Here is a 19,165-nt window from a genome sequence, read left to right as displayed (position 1 = left end):
GAAAGGGACCCATGTCTGGGCATACCCTTCCCACTCGGGGTGACAATAGCAAAACAAAAGAGTTGATGGCTGGTAGGTTTAGAATAACTCTTGACCTTTGGCATTGCTCTGGGCAACCCTCCAGACCATTGTTCTTCGCCTGCCAAGCCATTACAAAAGGGGAAAGACCATATGCAAATCAGGCTTGGCCCCACCCCCAAAGGGGTAGTGCAGCCCGAACTGCTAGGTCACATCCCTTTTGCACAAGACCACAAGCATCCCCATACATGTTTCAGCCTTGTTGAGCGTCATCAGTGAGGAGTAGCTTGACAATAGCAAAACAAAAGAGTTTATGGCGGGAAGGTTTAGAATAAATCTTGACCTCTGCCATTGCTCTGGGCAACCCTCCAGACCATCGTTCTTCGCCTGCCAAGCCATTACAAAAGGGCAAAGACCATATGCAAATCAGGCTTGGTCCCACCCCAAAAGGGGTAGTTCAGCCCGAACTGCTAGCTCACATCCCTTTTGCACGAGACCACAAGCATCCCCAGACATGTTTCTGCCTTGTTGGGCGTCATCAGTGAGGAGTAGCTTGGGTCTCTAGGCCTAGCAGGCAAGGGACCCACATCTGGGCATACCCTTCCCACTCGGGGTGACAATAGCAAAACAAAAGAGTTGATGGCTGGAAGGTTTAGAATAACTCTTGACCTTTGGCATTGCTCTGGGCAACCCTCCAGACCATTGTTCTTCGCCTGCCAAGCCATTACAAAAGGGGAAATACCATATGCAAATCAGGCTTGGTCCCACCCCCAAAGGGCTAGTCCAGCCCAAAATGCTAGGCACATCCCTTTTGCACGAGACCACAAGCATACCCAGACATGTTTCAGCCTTGTTGGGCGACATCAGTGAGGAGTAGCTTGGGTCTCTAGGCCCAGCAGGCAAGGGACCCACGTCTGGGCATACCCTTCCCACTCGGGGTGACAATAGCAAAACAAAAGAGTTGATGGCTGGAAGGTTTAGAATAACTCTTGACCTCTAGCATTGCTCTGGGCAACCCTCCAGACCATCGTTCTTCGCCTGCCAAGCCATCACAAAAGGGGAAAGACCATATGCAAATCAGGCTTAGCCCCACCCCCAAAGCAGTAGTGCAGCCCGAACTGCTAGGTAACATCCCTTTTGCGCGAGACCACAAGCATCCCCAGACATGTTTCAGCCTTGTTGGGCGTCATCAGTGAGGAGTAGCTTGGGTCTCTAGGCCCAGCAGGCAAGGGACCCACGTCTGGGCATACCCTTCCCACTCGGGGTGACAATAGCAAAACAAAAGAGTTGATTGCTCGAAGGTTTAGAATAAATCTTGACCTCTGGCATTGCTCTGGGCAACCCTCCAGACAATCGTTCTTCGCCTGCCAAGCCATTACAAAAGGGGAAATACCATATGCAAATCAGGCTTGGTCCCACCCCCAAAGGGCTAGTCCAGCCCAAACTGCTAGGTCACATCCCTTTTGCACGAGACCACAAGCATACCCAGACATGTTTCAGCCTTGTTGGGCGTCATCAGTGAGGAGTAGCTTGACAATAGCAAAACAAAAGAGTTTATGGCGGGAAGGTTTAGAATAAATCTTGACCTCTGGCATTGCTCTGGGCAACCCTCCAGACCATCGTTCTTCGCCTGCCAAGCCATTACAAAAGGGGAAATACCATATGCAAATCAGGCTTGGTCCCAGCCCCAAAGGGGTAGTCCAGCCCGAACTGCTAGTTCACATCCCTTTTGCACGAGACCACAAGCATCCCCAGACATGTTTCAGCCTTGTTGGGTGTCATCAGTGAGAGTAGCTTGCGTCTCTAGGCCCAGCAGGAAAGGGACCCATGTCTGGCCATACCCTTCCCGCTCGGGGTGACAATAGCAAAACAAAAGAGTTGATGGCTGGTAGGTTTAGAATAACTCTTGACCTCTGGCATTGCTCTGGGCAACCCTCCAGACCATTGTTCTTCGCCTGCCAAGCCATTACAAAAGGGGAAAGACCATATGCAAATCAGGCTTGGTCCCACCCCCAAAGGGCTAGTCCAGCCCAAACTGCTAGGTCACATCCCTTTTGCACGAGACCACAAGCATACCCAGACATGTTTCAGCCTTGTTGGGCGTCATCATTGAGGAGTAGCTTGACAATAGCAAAACAAAACGAGTTTATGGCGGGAAGGTTTAGAATAAATCTTGACCTCTGGCATTGCTCTGGGCAACCCTCCAGACCATCGTTCTTCGCCTGCCAAGCCATTACAAAAGGGGAAATACCATATGCAAATCAGGCTTGGTCCCAGCCCCAAAGGGGTAGTCCAGCCCGAACTGCTAGTTCACATCCCTTTTGCACGAGACCACAAGCATCCCCAGACATGTTTCAGCCTTGTTGGGTGTCATCAGTGAGAGTAGCTTGGGTCTCTAGGCCCAGCAGGAAAGGGACCCACATCTGGGCATACCCTTCCCACTCGGGGTGACAATAGCAAAACAAAAGAGTTGATGGCTCGAAGGTTTAGAATAACTCTTGACCTCTGGCATTGCTCTGGGCAACCCTCCAGACCATCGTTCTTCGCCTGCCAAGCCATTACAAAAGGGGAAAGACCATATGCAAATCAGGCTTGGTCCCACCCCCAAAGGGGTAGTCCAGCCCAAACTGCTAGGTCACATCCCTTTTGCACGAGATCACAAGCATCCCCAGACATGTTTCAGCCTTGTTGGGCGTCATCAGTGAGGAGTAGCTTGGGTCTCTAGGCCCAGCAGGCAAGGGACCCACGTCTGGGCATACCCTTCCCACTCGGGGTGCAAAATCGCAAAACAAAAGAGTTGATTGCTGGAAGGTTTAGAATAAATCTTGACCTCTGGCATTGCTCTGGGCAACCATCCAGATCATTGTTCTTCGCCTGCCAAGCCATTACAAAAGGGGAAAGACCATATGAAAATCAGGCTTGGTCCCACTCCCAATGGGGTAGTCCAGCCCGAACTGCTAGGTCACATCCCTTTTGCACGAGACTTAAAGCATCCCCAGACATGTTTCAGCCTTGTTGGGCGTCATCAGGTTGAAGTAGCTTAGGTCTCTAGGCCCAGCAGGCAAGGGACCCACATCTGGGCATACCCTTCCCACTCGGGGTGACTATAGCAAAACAAAAGAGTTGATGGCTCGAAGGTTTAGAATAACTCTTGACCTCTGGCATTGCTCTGGGCAACCCTCCAGACCATCGTTCTTCGCCTGCCAAGCCATTACAAAAGGGGAAAGACCATATGCAAATCAGGCTTGGCCCCACCCCCAAAAGGGTAGTCCAGCCCGAACTGCTAGGACACATCACTTTTGCACGAGACCCCAAGCATCCCCAGACATGTTTCAGCTTTGTTGGGCGTCATCAGTGAGGAGTAGCTTGGGTCTCTAGGCCCAGCAGATAAGGGACCCACGTCTGGGCATACACTTCCCACTCGGGGTGACAATAGCAAAACAAAAGAGTTGATGGCTGGAAGGTTTAGAATAACTCTTGACCTCTGGCATTGCTCTGGGCAACCCTCCAGACCATCGTTCTTCACCTGCCAAGCCATTACAAAAGGGGAAAGACCATATGCAAATCAGGCTTGGTCCTACCCACAAAGGGGTAGTCCAGCCGGAACTGCTAGGTCACATCTCTTTTGCACAAGACCACAAGCATCCCCAGATATGTTTCAGCCTTGTTGGGCGTCATCAGTGAGGAGTAGCTTGGGTCTCTAAGCCCAGCAGATAAGGGACCACGTCTGGGGATACCCTTCCCACTCGGGCTGACAATAGCAAAACAAAAGAGTTTATGGCGGGAAGGTTTAGAATGAATCTTGACCTCTGGCATTGCTCTGGGCAACCCTCCAGACCATCGTTCTTCGCCTGCCAAGCCATTACAAAAGGGGAAAGACCATATGCAAATCAGGCTTGGTCCCACCCCCAAAGGGGTAGTCCAGCCCGAACTGCTAGGTCACATCCCTTTTGCACGAGACCGCAAGCATCCCCAGACATGTTTCAGCCTTGTTGGGCGTCATCAGTGAGGAGTAGCTTGGGTCTCTAGGCCCAGCAGCCAAGGGACCCACGTCTGGGCATACCCTTCCCACTCGGGGTGACAATAGCAAAACAAAAGAGTTGATGGCTGAAAGGTTTAGAATAACTCTTGACCTCTGGCAATGCTCTGGGCAACCCTCCAGACCATTGTTCTTCGTCTGCCAAGCCATTACAAAAGGGGAAATACCATATGCAAATCAGGCTTGGTCCCACCCCCAAAGGGCTAGTCCAGCCCAAACTGCTAGGTCACATCCCTTTTGCACGAGATCACAAGCATCCCCAGACATGTTTCAGCCTTGTTGGGCATCATCAGTGAGGAGTAGCTTGGGTCTCTAGGCCCAGCAGGCAAGGGACCCACGTCTGGGCATACCCTTCCCACTCGGAGTGACAATAGCAAAACAAAAGAGTTGATTGCTGAAAGGTTTAGAATAAATCTTGACCTCTGGCATTGCACTGGGCAACCATCCAGATCATTGTTCTTCGCCTGCCAAGCCATTACAAAAGGGGAAAGACCATATGCAAATCAGGCTTGGTCCCACCCCCAAAGGGGTAGTCCAGCCCGAACTGCTAGGTCACATCCCTTTTGCACGAGACCACAAGCATCCCCAGACATGTTTCAGCCTTGTTGGGCGTCATCAGGTTGAAGTAGCTTAGGTCTCTAGGCCCAGCAGGCAAGGGACCCACATCTGGGCATACCCTTCCCACTCGGGGTGACAATAGCAAAACAAAAGAGTTGATGGCTGGAAGGTTTAGCATAATTCTTGACCTCTGGCATTGCTCTGGACAACCCTCCAGACCATCGTTCTTCGCCTGCCAAGCCATTACAAAAGGGGAAAGACCATATGCAAATCAGGCTTGGCCCCACCCCCAAAGGGGTAGTCCAGCCCAAACTGCTAGGACACATCACTTTTGCACGAGACCCCAAGCATCCAGAGACATGTTTCAGCCTTGTTGGGCGTCATCAGTAAGGAGTAGCTTGGGTCTCTAGGCCCAGCAGATAAGGGACCCACGTCTGGGCATACCCTTCCCACTCGGGGTGACAATAGCAAAACAAAAGAGTTGATGGCTGGAAGGTTTAGAATAAATCTTGACCTCTGGCACTGCTCTGGGCTTCCCTCCAGACCATCTTTCTTCGCCTGCCAAGCCGTTACAAAAGGGGAAAGACCATATGCAAATCAGGCTTGGTCCCACACCCAAAGGGGTAGTCCAGCCCGAACTGCTAGCTCACATCCCTTTTGCACGAGACCACAGGCATCCCCAGACATGTTTCAGCCTTGTTGGGCGTTATCAGTGAGGAGTAGCTTGGGTCTCTAGGCCCAGCAGGAAAGGGACCCATGTCTGGGCATACCCTTCCCACTCGGGGTGACAATAGCAAAACAAAAGAGTTGATGGCTGGTAGGTTTAGAATAACTCTTGACCTCTGGCATTGCTCTGGGCAACCCTCCAGACCATCGTTCTTCACCTGCCAAGCCATTACAAAAGGGGAAAGACCATATGCAAACCAGGCTTGGTCCCATCCCAAAAGGGCTAGTCCAGCCCGAACTGCTAGGACACATCCCTTTTGCACGAGAACACAAGCATCCCCATACATGTTTCAGCCTTGTTGGGCGTCATCAGTGAGGAGTAGCTTGACAATAGCAAAACAAGAGAGTTTATAGCGGGAAGGTTTAGAATAAATCTTGATCTCTGCCATTGCTCTGGGCAACCCTCCAGACCATCGTTCTTCGCCTGCCAAGCCATTACAAAAGGGGAAAGACCATATGCATATCAGGCTTGGTCCCACCCCCAAAGGGGTAGTCCAGCCCGAACTGCTAGCTCACATCCCTTTTGCACGAGACCACAAGCATCCCCAGACATGTTTCAGCCTTGTTGGGCGTCATCAGTGAGGAGTAGCTTGACAATAGCAAAACAAGAGAGTTTATAGCGGGAAGGTTTAGAATAAATCTTGATCTCTGCCATTGCTCTGGGCAACCCTCCAGACCATCGTTCTTCGCCTGCCAAGCCATTACAAAAGGGGAAAGACCATATGCAAATCAGGCTTGGTCCCACCCCCAAAGGGGTAGTCCAGCCGGAACTGCTAGCTCACATCCCTTTTGCACGAGACCACAAGCATCCCCAGACATGTTTCAGCCTTGTTGGGCGTTATCAGTGAGGAATAGCTTGGGTCTCTAGACCCAGCAGGAAAGGGACCCATGTCTGGGCATACCCTTCCCACTCGGGGTGACAATAGCAAAACAAAAGAGTTGATGGCTGGTAGGTTTAGAATAACTCTTGACCTCTGGCATTGCTCTGGGCAACCCTCCAGACCATCGTTCTTCACCTGCCAAGCCATTACAAAAGGGGAAAGACCATATGCAAACCAGGCTGGGTCCCATCCCAAAAGGGCTAGTCCAGCCCGAACTGCTAGGACACATCCCTTTTGCACGAGACCACAAGCATCCCCATACATGTTTCAGCCTTGTTGGGCGTCATCAGTGAGGAGTAGCTTGACAATAGCAAAACAAGAGAGTTTATAGCGGGAAGGTTTAGAATAAATCTTGATCTCTGCCATTGCTCTGGGCAACCCTCCAGACCATCGTTCTTCGCCTGCCAAGCCATTACAAAAGGGGAAAGACCATATGCAAATCAGGCTTGGTCCCACCCCCAAAGGGGTAGTGTGGCCCGAACTGCTAGTTCACATCCATTTTGCACGAAACCACAAGCATCCCCAGACATGTTACAGCCTTGTTGGGTGTCATCAGTGAGAGTAGCTTGGGTCTCTAGGCCCAGCAGGAAAGGGACCCATGTCTGGGCATACCCTTCCCACTCGGGGTGACAATAGCAAAACAAAAGAGTTGATGGCTGGTAGGTTTAGAATAACTCTTGACCTCTGGCATTGCTCTGGGCAACCCTCCAGACCATCGTTCTTCGCCTGCCAAGCCATTACAAAAGGGGAAAGACCATATGCAAATCAGGCTTGGTCCCACCCCCAAAGGGGTAGTCCAGCCCGAACTGCTAGGTCACATCCGTTTTGCACGAGACCACAACCATCCCCAGACTTGTTTCAGCCTTGTTGGGCGTCATCAGGTTGGAGTAGCTTGGGTCTCTAGGTCCAGCAGGCAAGGGACACACATCTGGGCATACCTTGGCCACTCGGGGTGACAATAGCAAAACAAAAGAGTTGATGGCTGGAAGGTTTAGAATAACTCTTGACCTCTGGCATTCTTCTGGGCAACCCTCCAGACCATTGTTCTTCGCCTGCCAAGCCATTACAAAAGGGGAAAGACCATATGCAAATCAGCCTTGGCCCCACCCCCAAAGGGGTAGTCCAGGCCGAACTGCTAGGTCACATCCTTTTTGCACGAGACCACAAGCATCCCCAGACAGGTTTCAGCCTTTTTGGGCGTCATCAGTGAGGAGTAGCAGGGGGTCTCTAGGCCCAGCAGGCAAGGGTCCCACATCTGGGCATACCCTTCCCACTCAGGGTGACAATAGCAAAACAAAAGAGTTGATGGTTGGAAGGTTTAGAATAAATCTTGACCTCTGGCATTGCTCTGGGCAACCCTTCAGACCATCGTTCTTCGCCTGCCAAGCCATTACAAAAGGGGAAAGACCATATGCAAATCAGGCTTGGTCCCACCCCCAAAGGGGTAGTCCAGCCTGAACTGCTACGTCACATCCATTTTGCACGAGACCACAAGCATCCCCAGACATGTTTCAGCCCTGTTGGGCGTCATCAGTGAGGAGTAGCATGACAATAGCAAAACAAAAGAGTTTATGGTGGGAAGGTTTAGAATAAATCTTGACCTCTGGCCTTGCTCTGGGCAACCCTCCAGACCATCGTTCTTCGCCTGCCAAGCCATTACAAAAGGGGAAAGACCATATGCAAATCAGGCTTGGTCCCACCCCCAAAGGGGTAGTCCAGCCCGAACTGCTAGGTCACATCCCTTTTGCACAAGACCACAAGCATCCCCAGACATGTTTCAGCCTTGTTGGGCGTCATCAGTGAGGAGTAGCTTGGGTCTCTAAGCCCAGCAGGCAAGGCATCCACGTTTGGGCATACCCTTCCCACTCGGGGTGACAATAGCAAAACAAAAGAGTTTATGGCTGGAAGGTTTAGGATAAAACTTGACCTCTGGCATTGCTCTGGGCAACCCTCCAGACCATTGCTCTTCGCCTGCCAAGCCATTACAAAAGGGGAAAGACCATATGCAAATCAGGCCTGGTCCCACCCCCAAAGGGGTAGTCCAGCCCGAACTGCTAGGTCACATCCCTTTTGCACGAGACCACAAGAATCCCCAGACATGTTTCAGCCTTGTTGGGCGTCATCAGTGATGAGTAGCTTGGGTCTCTAGGCCCAGCAGGCAAGGGACCCACATCTGGGCATACCCTTCCCACTCGGGGTGACCACAGCAAAACAAAAGAGTTGATGGCTGGAAGGTTTATAATAAATCTTGACCTCTGGCATTGCTCTGGGCAACCCTCCAGACCATCGCTCTTCACCTCCCAAGCCATTACAAAAGGGGAAAGACCATATGTAAATCAGGCTTGGTCCCACCCCCAAAGGGGTAGTCCAGCCCGAACTGCTAGGTCACATCCCTTTTGCATGAGACCACAAGCATCCCCAGACATGTTTCAGCCTTGTTGGGCATCATCAGTGAGGAGTAACTTGGGTCTTTAGGCCCAGCAGGCAAGGGACCCGCGCCTGGGCATACCCTTCCCACTCGGGGTGACCATAGCAAAACAAAAGAGTTGATGGCTGGAAGGTTTATAATAAATCTTGACCTCTGGCATTGCTCTGGGCAACCCTCCAGACCATCGCTCTTCACCTCCCAAGCCATTACAAAAGGGGAAAGACCATATGTAAATCAGGCTTGGTCCCACCCCCAAAGGGGTAGTCCAGCCCGAACTGCTAGGTCACATCCCTTTTGCATGAGACCACAAGCATCCCCAGACATGTTTCAGCCTTGTTGGGCGTCATCAGTGAGGAGTAGCTTGACAATAGCAAAACAAAAGAGTTTATGGCGGGAAGGTTTAGAATGAATCTTGACCTCTGGCATTGCTCTGGGCAACCCTCCAGACCATCGTTCTTCGCCTGCCAAGCCATTACAAAAGGGGAAAGACCATATGCAAATCAGGCTTGGTCCCACCCCCAAAGGGGTAGTCCAGCCCGAACTGCTAGGTCACATCCCTTTTGCACGAGACCGCAAGCATCCCCAGACATGTTTCAGCCTTGTTGGGCGTCATCAGTGAGGAGTAGCTTGGGTCTCTAGGCCCAGCAGCCAAGGGACCCACGTCTGGGCATACCCTTCCCACTCGGGGTGACAATAGCAAAACAAAAGAGTTGATGGCTGAAAGGTTTAGAATAACTCTTGACCTCTGGCAATGCTCTGGGCAACCCTCCAGACCATTGTTCTTCGTCTGCCAAGCCATTACAAAAGGGGAAATACCATATGCAAATCAGGCTTGGTCCCACCCCCAAAGGGCTAGTCCAGCCCAAACTGCTAGGTCACATCCCTTTTGCACGAGACCACAAGCATCCCCAGACATGTTTCAGCCTTGTTGGGCGTCATCAGTGAGGAGTAGCTTGACAATAGCAAAACAAAAGAGTTTATGGCGGGAAGGTTTAGAATAAATCTTGACCTCTGGCATTGCTCTGGGCAACCCTCCAGACCATCATTCTTCGCCTGCCAAGCCATTACAAAAGGTTAAAGACCATATGCAAATCAGGCTTGGTCCCAACCCCAAAGGGGTAGTCCAGCCCGAACTGCTAGGTCACATCCCTTTTGCACGAGACCACAAGCATCCCCAGACATCTTTCAGCCGTGTTGGGCGTCATCAGGTTGAAGTAGCTTAGGTCTCTAGGCCCAGCAGGCAAGGGACCCACATCTGGGCATACCCTTCCCACTCGGGGTGACAATAGCAAAACAAAAGAGTTGATGGCTCGAAGGTTTACAATAATTCTTGACCTCTGGCATTGCTCTGGGCAACCCTCCAGAACATCTTTCTTCGCCTGCCAAGCTGTTACAAAAGGGGAAAGACCATATGCTAATCAGGCTTGGTCCCACCCCCAAAGGGGTAGTCCAGCCCGAACTGCTAGCTCACATCCCTTTTGCACGAGACCACAAGCATCCCCAGACATGTTTCAGCCTTGTTGGGCGTCATCAGTGAGGAGTAGCTTGGGTCTCTAGGCCCAGCAGGAAAGGGACCCATGTCTGGGCATACCCTTCCCACTCGGGTGACAATAGCAAAACAAAAGAGTTGATGGCTGGTAGGTTTAGAATAACTCTTGACCTCTGGCATTGCTCTGGGCAACCCTCCAGACCATCGTTCTTCACCTGCCAAGCCATTACAAAAGGGGAAAGACCATATGCAAGTCAGGCTTGGTCCCATCCCAAAAGGGCTAGTCCAGCCCAAACTGCTAGGTCACATCCCTTTTGCATGAGACCACAAGCATCCCCATACATGTTTCAGCCTTGTTGGGCGTCATCAGTGAGGAGTAGCTTGACAATAGCAAAACAAAAGAGTTTATGGCGGGAAGGTTTAGAATAAATCTTGATCTCTGGCATTGCTCTGGGCAACCCTCCAGACCATCGTTCTTCGCCTGCCAAGCCATTACAAAAGGGGAAAGACCATATGCAAATCAGGCTTGGTCCCACCCCCAAAGGGGTAGTCTGGCCCGAACTGCTAGGTCACATCCCTTTTGCACGAGACCGCAAGCATCCCCAGACATGTTTCAGCCTTGTTGGGCATCATCAGTGAGGAGTAGCTTGGGTCTTTAGGCCCGGCAGATAAGGGACCCACGTCTGGGCATACCCTTCCCACTCGGGGTGACAATAGCAAAACAAAAGAGTTGATGGCTGGAAGGTTTAGAATAAATTTTGACCTCTGGCACTGCTCTGGGCTTCCCTCCAGACCATCTTTCTTCGCCTGCCAAGCCGTTACAAAAGGGGAAAGACCATATGCAAATCAGGCTTGGTCCCACCCCCAAAGGGGTAGTCCAGCCCGAACTGCTAGGTCACATCCCTTTTGCACGAGACCGCAAGCATCCCCAGACATGTTTCAGCCTTGTTGGGCATCATCAGTGAGGAGTAGCTTGGGTCGCTAGGCCCAGCAGGAAAGGGACCCATGTCTGGGCATACCCTTCCCACTCGGGGTGACAATAGCAAAACAAAAGAGTTGATGGCTGGTAGGTTTAGAATAACTCTTGACCTCTGGCATTGCTCTGGGCAACCCTCCAGACCATCGTTCTTCGCCTGCCAAGCCATTACAAAAGGGGAAATACCATATGCAAATCAGGCTTGGTCCCACCCCCAAAGGGCTAGTCCAGCCCAAACTGCTAGGTCACATCCCTTTTGCACGAGACCACAAGCATACCCAGACATGTTTCAGCCTTGCTGGGCGTCATCAGTGAGGAGTAGCTTGACAATAGCAAAACAAAAGAGTTTATGGCGGGAAGGTTTAGAATAAATCTTGACCTCTGGCATTGCTCTGGGCAACCATCCAGATCATTGTTCTTCGCCTGCCAAGCCATTACAAAAGGGGAAAGACCATATGCAAATCAGGCTTGGTCCCACCCCCAAAGGGGTAGTCCATCCCGAACTGCTAGGTCACATCCCTTTTGCACGAGACCACAAGCATCCCCAGACATGTTTCAGCCTTGTTGGGCGTCATCAGGTTGAAGTAGCTTAGGTCTCCAGGCCCAGCAGGCAAGGGACCCACATCTGGGCATACCCTTCCCACTTGGGGTGACAATAGCAAAACAAAAGAGTTGATAGCTCGAAGGTTTAGAATAACTCTTGACCTCTGGCATTACTCTGGGCAACCCTCCAGACCATCGTTCTTCGCCTGCCAAGCCATTGCAAAAGGGGAAAGACCATATGCAAAACAGGCGTGTCCCCACCCCGCAAGGGGTAGTCCAGCCCGAACTGCTAGGACACATCACTTTTGCACGAGACCCCAAGCATCCCCAGACATGTTTCGGCCTTGTTGGGCGTCATCAGTGAGGAGTAGCTTGGGTCTCTAGGCCCAGCAGATAAGGGACCCACCTCTGGGCATACCCTTCCCACTCGGGGTGACAATAGCAAAACAAAAGAGTTGATGGCTGGAAGGTTTAGAATAACTCTTGACCTCTGGCATTGCTCTGGGCAGCCCTCCAGACCATCGTTCTTCGCCTGCCAAGCCATTACAAAAGGGGAAAGACCATATGCAAATCAGGCTTAGCCCCACCCCCAAAGCAGTAGTGCAGCCCGAACTGCTAGGTAACATCCCTTTTGCGCGAGACCACAAGCATCCCCAGACATGTTTCAGCCTTGTTGGGCGTCATCAGTGAGGAGTAGCTTGGGTCTCTAGGCCCAGCAGGCAAGGGACCCACGTCTGGGCATACCCTTCCCACTCGGGGTGACAATAGCAAAACAAAAGAGTTGATTGCTCGAAGGTTTAGAATAAATCTTGACCTCTGGCATTGCTCTGGGCAACCCTCCAGACCATCGTTCTTCGCCTGCCAAGCCATTACAAAAGGGGAAATACCATATGCAAATCAGGCTTGGTCCCAGCCCCAAAGGGCTAGTCCAGCCCGAACTGCTAGTTCACATCCCTTTTGCACGAGACCACAAGCATCCCCAGACATGTTTCAGCCTTGTTGGGTGTCATCAGTGAGAGTAGCTTGCGTCTCTAGGCCCAGCAGGAAAGGGACCCATGTCTGGCCATACCCTTCCCGCTCGGGGTGACAATAGCAAAACAAAAGAGTTGATGGCTGGTAGGTTTAGAATAACTCTTGACCTCTGGCATTGCTCTGGGCAACCCTCCAGACCATTGTTCATCGCCTGCCAAGCCATTACAAAAGGGGAAAGACCATATGCAAATCAGGCTTGGTCCCACCCCCAAAGGGCTAGTCCAGCCCAAACTGCTAGGTCACATCCCTTTTGCACGAGACCACAAGCATACCCAGACATGTTTCAGCCTTGTTGGGCGTCATCATTGAGGAGTAGCTTGACAATAGCAAAACAAAACGAGTTTATGGCGGGAAGGTTTAGAATAAATCTTGACCTCTGGCATTGCTCTGGGCAACCCTCCAGACCATCGTTCTTCGCCTGCCAAGCCATTACAAAAGGGGAAATACCATATGCAAATCAGGCTTGGTCCCAGCCCCAAAGGGGTAGTCCAGCCCGAACTGCTAGTTCACATCCCTTTTGCACGAGACCACAAGCATCCCCAGACATGTTTCAGCCTTGTTGGGTGTCATCAGTGAGAGTAGCTTGGGTCTCTAGGCCCAGCAGGAAAGGGACCCACATCTGGGCATACCCTTCCCACTCGGGGTGACAATAGCAAAACAAAAGAGTTGATGGCTCGAAGGTTTAGAATAACTCTTGACCTCTGGCATTGCTCTGGGCAACCCTCCAGACCATCGTTCTTCGCCTGCCAAGCCATTACAAAAGGGGAAAGACCATATGCAAATCAGGCTTGGTCCCACCCCCAAAGGGGTAGTCCAGCCCAAACTGCTAGGTCACATCCCTTTTGCACGAGATCACAAGCATCCCCAGACATGTTTCAGCCTTGTTGGGCGTCATCAGTGAGGAGTAGCTTGGGTCTCTATGCCCAGCAGGCAAGGGACCCACGTCTGGGCATACCCTTCCCACTCGGGGTGACAATAGCAAAACAAAAGAGTTGATTGCTGGAAGGTTTAGAATAAATCTTGACCTCTGGCATTGCTCTGGGCAACCATCCAGATCATTGTTCTTCGCCTGCCAAGCCATTACAAAAGGGGAAAGACCATATGAAAATCAGGCTTGGTCCCACTCCCAATGGGGTAGTCCAGCCCGAACTGCTAGGTCACATCCCTTTTGCACGAGACTTAAAGCATCCCCAGACATGTTTCAGCCTTGTTGGGCGTCATCAGGTTGAAGTAGCTTAGGTCTCTAGGCCCAGCAGGCAAGGGACCCACATCTGGGCATACCCTTCCCACTCGGGGTGACAATAGCAAAACAAAAGAGTTGATGGCTCGAAGGTTTAGAATAACTCTTGACCTCTGGCATTGCTCTGGGCAACCCTCCAGACCATCGTTCTTCGCCTGCCAAGCCATTACAAAAGGGGAAAGACCATATGCAAATCAGGCTTGGCCCCACCCCCAAAAGGGTAGTCCAGCCCGAACTGCTAGGACACATCACTTTTGCACGAGACCCCAAGCATCCCCAGACATGTTTCAGCTTTGTTGGGCGTCATCAGTGAGGAGTAGCTTGGGTCTCTAGGCCCAGCAGATAAGGGACCCACGTCTGGGCATACACTTCCCACTCGGGGTGACAATAGCAAAACAAAAGAGTTGATGGCTGGAAGGTTTAGAATAACTCTTGACCTCTGGCATTGCTCTGGGCAACCCTCCAGACCATCGTTCTTCACCTGCCAAGCCATTACAAAAGGGGAAAGACCATATGCAAATCAGGCTTGGTCCTACCCACAAAGGGGTAGTCCAGCCGGAACTGCTAGGTCACATCTCTTTTGCACAAGACCACAAGCATCCCCAGATATGTTTCAGCCTTGTTGGGCGTCATCAGTGAGGAGTAGCTTGGGTCTCTAAGCCCAGCAGATAAGGGACCACGTCTGGGGATACCCTTCCCACTCGGGCTGACAATAGCAAAACAAAAGAGTTTATGGCGGGAAGGTTTAGAATGAATCTTGACCTCTGGCATTGCTCTGGGCAACCCTCCAGACCATCGTTCTTCGCCTGCCAAGCCATTACAAAAGGGGAAAGACCATATGCAAATCAGGCTTGGTCCCACCCCCAAAGGGGTAGTCCAGCCCGAACTGCTAGGTCACATCCCTTTTGCACGAGACCGCAAGCATCCCCAGACATGTTTCAGCCTTGTTGGGCGTCATCAGTGAGGAGTAGCTTGGGTCTCTAGGCCCAGCAGCCAAGGGACCCACGTCTGGGCATACCCTTCCCACTCGGGGTGACAATAGCAAAACAAAAGAGTTGATGGCTGAAAGGTTTAGAATAACTCTTGACCTCTGGCAATGCTCTGGGCAACCCTCCAGACCATTGTTCTTCGTCTGCCAAGCCATTACAAAAGGGGAAATACCATATGCAAATCAGGCTTGGTCCCACCCCCAAAGGGCTAGTCCAGCCCAAACTGCTAGGTCACATCCCTTTTGCACGAGATCACAAGCATCCCCAGACATGTTTCAGCCTTGTTGGGCATCATCAGTGAGGAGTAGCTTGGGTCTCTAGGCCCAGCAGGCAAGGGACCCACGTCTGGGCATACCCTTCCCACTCGGAGTGACAATAGCAAAACAAAAGAGTTGATTGCTGAAAGGTTTAGAATAAATCTTGACCTCTGGCATTGCACTGGGCAACCATCCAGATCATTGTTCTTCGCCTGCCAAGCCATTACAAAAGGGGAAAGACCATATGCAAATCAGGCTTGGTCCCACCCCCAAAGGGGTAGTCCAGCCCGAACTGCTAGGTCACATCCCTTTTGCACGAGACCACAAGCATCCCCAGACATGTTTCAGCCTTGTTGGGCGTCATCAGGTTGAAGTAGCTTAGGTCTCTAGGCCCAGCAGGCAAGGGACCCACATCTGGGCATACCCTTCCCACTCGGGGTGACAATAGCAAAACAAAGGAGTTGATGGCTGGAAGGTTTAGCATAATTCTTGACCTCTGGCATTGCTCTGGACAACCCTCCAGACCATCGTTCTTCGCCTGCCAAGCCATTACAAAAGGGGAAAGACCATATGCAAATCAGGCTTGGCCCCACCCCCAAAGGGGTAGTCCAGCCCAAACTGCTAGGACACATCACTTTTGCACGAGACCCCAAGCATCCAGAGACATGTTTCAGCCTTGTTGGGCGTCATCAGTAAGGAGTAGCTTGGGTCTCTAGGCCCAGCAGATAAGGGACCCACGTCTGGGCATACCCTTCCCACTCGGGGTGACAATAGCAAAACAAAAGAGTTGATGGCTGGAAGGTTTAGAATAAATCTTGACCTCTGGCACTGCTCTGGGCTTCCCTCCAGACCATCTTTCTTCGCCTGCCAAGCCGTTACAAAAGGGGAAAGACCATATGCAAATCAGGCTTGGTCCCACACCCAAAGGGGTAGTCCAGCCCGAACTGCTAGCTCACATCCCTTTTGCACGAGACCACAGGCATCCCCAGACATGTTTCAGCCTTGTTGGGCGTTATCAGTGAGGAGTAGCTTGGGTCTCTAGGCCCAGCAGGAAAGGGACCCATGTCTGGGCATACCCTTCCCACTCGGGGTGACAATAGCAAAACAAAAGAGTTGATGGCTGGTAGGTTTAGAATAACTCTTGACCTCTGGCATTGCTCTGGGCAACCCTCCAGACCATCGTTCTTCACCTGCCAAGCCATTACAAAAGGGGAAAGACCATATGCAAACCAGGCTTGGTCCCATCCCAAAAGGGCTAGTCCAGCCCGAACTGCTAGGACACATCCCTTTTGCACGAGAACACAAGCATCCCCATACATGTTTCAGCCTTGTTGGGCGTCATCAGTGAGGAGTAGCTTGACAATAGCAAAACAAGAGAGTTTATAGCGGGAAGGTTTAGAATAAATCTTGATCTCTGCCATTGCTCTGGGCAACCCTCCAGACCATCGTTCTTCGCCTGCCAAGCCATTACAAAAGGGGAAAGACCATATGCATATCAGGCTTGGTCCCACCCCCAAAGGGGTAGTCCAGCCCGAACTGCTAGCTCACATCCCTTTTGCACGAGACCACAAGCATCCCCAGACATGTTTCAGCCTTGTTGGGCGTCATCAGTGAGGAGTAGCTTGACAATAGCAAAACAAGAGAGTTTATAGCGGGAAGGTTTAGAATAAATCTTGATCTCTGCCATTGCTCTGGGCAACCCTCCAGACCATCGTTCTTCGCCTGCCAAGCCATTACAAAAGGGGAAAGACCATATGCAAATCAGGCTTGGTCCCACCCCCAAAGGGGTAGTCCAGCCGGAACTGCTAGCTCACATCCCTTTTGCACGAGACCACAAGCATCCCCAGACATGTTTCAGCCTTGTTGGGCGTTATCAGTGAGGAATAGCTTGGGTCTCTAGACCCAGCAGGAAAGGGACCCATGTCTGGGCATACCCTTCCCACTCGGGGTGACAATAGCAAAACAAAAGAGTTGATGGCTGGTAGGTTTAGAATAACTCTTGACCTCTGGCATTGCTCTGGGCAACCCTCCAGACCATCGTTCTTCACCTGCCAAGCCATTACAAAAGGGGAAAGACCATATGCAAACCAGGCTGGGTCCCATCCCAAAAGGGCTAGTCCAGCCCGAACTGCTAGGACACATCCCTTTTGCACGAGACCACAAGCATCCCCATACATGTTTCAGCCTTGTTGGGCGTCATCAGTGAGGAGTAGCTTGACAATAGCAAAACAAGAGAGTTTATAGCGGGAAGGTTTAGAATAAATCTTGATCTCTGCCATTGCTCTGGGCAACCCTCCAGACCATCGTTCTTCGCCTGCCAAGCCATTACAAAAGGGGAAAGACCATATGCAAATCAGGCTTGGTCCCACCCCCAAAGGGGTAGTGTGGCCCGAACTGCTAGTTCACATCCATTTTGCACGAAACCACAAGCATCCCCAGACATGTTACAGCCTTGTTGGGTGTCATCAGTGAGAGTAGCTTGGGTCTCTAGGCCCAGCAGGAAAGGGACCCATGTCTGGGCATACCCTTCCCACTCGGGGTGACAATAGCAAAACAAAAGAGTTGATGGCTGGTAGGTTTAGAATAACTCTTGACCTCTGGCATTGCTCTGGGCAACCCTCCAGACCATCGTTCTTCGCCTGCCAAGCCATTACAAAAGGGGAAAGACCATATGCAAATCAGGCTTGGTCCCACCCCCAAAGGGGTAGTCCAGCCCGAACTGCTAGGTCACATCCGTTTTGCACGAGACCACAACCATCCCCAGACTTGTTTCAGCCTTGTTGGGCGTCATCAGGTTGGAGTAGCTTGGGTCTCTAGGTCCAGCAGGCAAGGGACACACATCTGGGCATACCTTGCCCACTCGGGGTGACAATAGCAAAACAAAAGAGTTGATGGCTGGAAGGTTTAGAATAACTCTTGACCTCTGGCATTCTTCTGGGCAACCCTCCAGACCATTGTTCTTCGCCTGCCAAGCCATTACAAAAGGGGAAAGACCATATGCAAATCAGCCTTGGCCCCACCCCCAAAGGGGTAGTCCAGACCGAACTGCTAGGTCACATCCTTTTTGCACGAGACCACAAGCATCCCCAGACAGGTTTCAGCCTTTTTGGGCGTCATCAGTGAGGAGTAGCAGGGGGTCTCTAGGCCCAGCAGGCAAGGGTCCCACATCTGGGCATACCCTTCCCACTCAGGGTGACAATAGCAAAACAAAAGAGTTGATGGTTGGAAGGTTTAGAATAAATCTTGACCTCTGGCATTGCTCTGGGCAACCCTTCAGACCATCGTTCTTCGCCTGCCAAGCCATTACAAAAGGGGAAAGACCATATGCAAATCAGGCTTGGTCCCACCCCCAAAGGGGTAGTCCAGCCTGAACTGCTACGTCACATCCCTTTTGCACGAGACCACAAGCATCCCCAGACATGTTTCAGCCCTGTTGGGCGTCATCAGTGAGGAGTAGCATGACAATAGCAAAACAAAAGAGTTTATGGTGGGAAGGTTTAGAATAAATCTTGACCTCTGGCCTTGCTCTGGGCAACCCTCCAGACCATCGTTCTTCGCCTGCCAAGCCATTACAAAAGGGGAAAGACCATATGCAAATCAGGCTTGGTCCCACCCCCAAAGGGGTAGTCCAGCCCGAACTGCTAGGTCACATCCCTTTTGCACAAGACCACAAGCATCCCCAGACATGTTTCAGCCTTGTTGGGCGTCATCAGTGAGGAGTAGCTTGGGTCTCTAAGCCCAGCAGGCAAGGCATCCACGTTTGGGCATACCCTTCCCACTCGGGGTGACAATAGCAAAACAAAAGAGTTTATGGCTGGAAGGTTTAGGATAAAACTTGACCTCTGGCATTGCTCTGGGCAACCCTCCAGACCATTGCTCTTCGCCTGCCAAGCCATTACAAAAGGGGAAAGACCATATGCAAATCAGGCCTGGTCCCACCCCCAAAGGGGTAGTCCAGCCCGAACTGCTAGGTCACATCCCTTTTGCAC

Source organism: Ambystoma mexicanum, chromosome 1q (genome assembly GCF_040938575.1).
Source record: "Ambystoma mexicanum isolate Mex_15411 chromosome 1q, UKY_AmexF1_1, whole genome shotgun sequence".
NCBI lineage: Eukaryota > Metazoa > Chordata > Amphibia > Caudata > Ambystomatidae > Ambystoma > Ambystoma mexicanum.
The sequence above is the reverse complement of the archived record's forward strand: the minus strand, read 5'-3'. Positions refer to the sequence as shown.